We start from the raw sequence: 1,001 nt of genomic DNA on the forward strand, positions 1-1,001 counted from the left end.
GCTTCTGTGTAAACAAGTCTGTGTGGGGATGGTTCTTCACTAGAAGACGTATCAGGAGTGAAAAAGGCAGTCAGTGCCATGGCTGAGCCTTCTACACAAACTTTAGCGTTCCAAAGACGAGGTTTTTGAGATCACAGTACTAACGCTCATGGGGCAGTACTTTTCAGCTGCGGTGAAAAGAATGGCGGTGGGATGGATGGAGAAAGAGTTAGGGACCGGTTACGTATTCACAGAGATCCACACACATACTGAATGAAGTAGCGTGTTATACAATAGTCATTTTTCGAGATTTAATCACTGACCTGAGGAGGACCTTAAAATGTTAGAAACACTCTCCTGACTTCAAAATGTGAAAATATTGGCAGCAGCTTGAGCTTTTGAAAATGTTTTTTTCCTGTTCTGGTGGCGGTAGATGACAGATGTGTCGACATGTTTTAAATGCTCTTCTGTAACGGTGAGGACGTAAAACACAATGTGACTAAGCGCTCTGAAAATGTCACATTGACCAATTAAGCCCATGCCTCCAAGACGGTGACTTTACTTGAGGAATAGGGGTCAAAGAAAGATGTGTGGAAAAAAGAAATAGCCTTTAAAATTGCAGCCTCCTGAGGTCTAATGCAAGCAGAGTGCACACCACAGACCCCCAGCAGTGAAGCTCAGGCACTTTGTTATTGCAGGAAACTGAGTGACAGACAAAATCAGGTGTAGTAGTGATGCACAACGATGCTGAATTTTACTTAAAATCTATGTTTAAACGAATTGTTTATTGTACCCAGGAATGTACACTTGAAAGAGCTGAGACAAATATAAATAATCACGTTAGAATTGTTCATTAATAAAGTGGAAATGTGGTGGTGATCAGAATAACTAACCGGACTTAAATCTAAAAACGACTGCTACTCAATAATAATAATAATGTCACCATTAACAACAAACAGCTCAGACCTGAAGAACAAAAAAAATCTGCGTTCCTGGACTCAAAGTTAAATCAATTTAGGGTT

Source organism: Hoplias malabaricus, chromosome X2 (genome assembly GCF_029633855.1).
Source record: "Hoplias malabaricus isolate fHopMal1 chromosome X2, fHopMal1.hap1, whole genome shotgun sequence".
Lineage (NCBI taxonomy): Eukaryota > Metazoa > Chordata > Actinopteri > Characiformes > Erythrinidae > Hoplias > Hoplias malabaricus.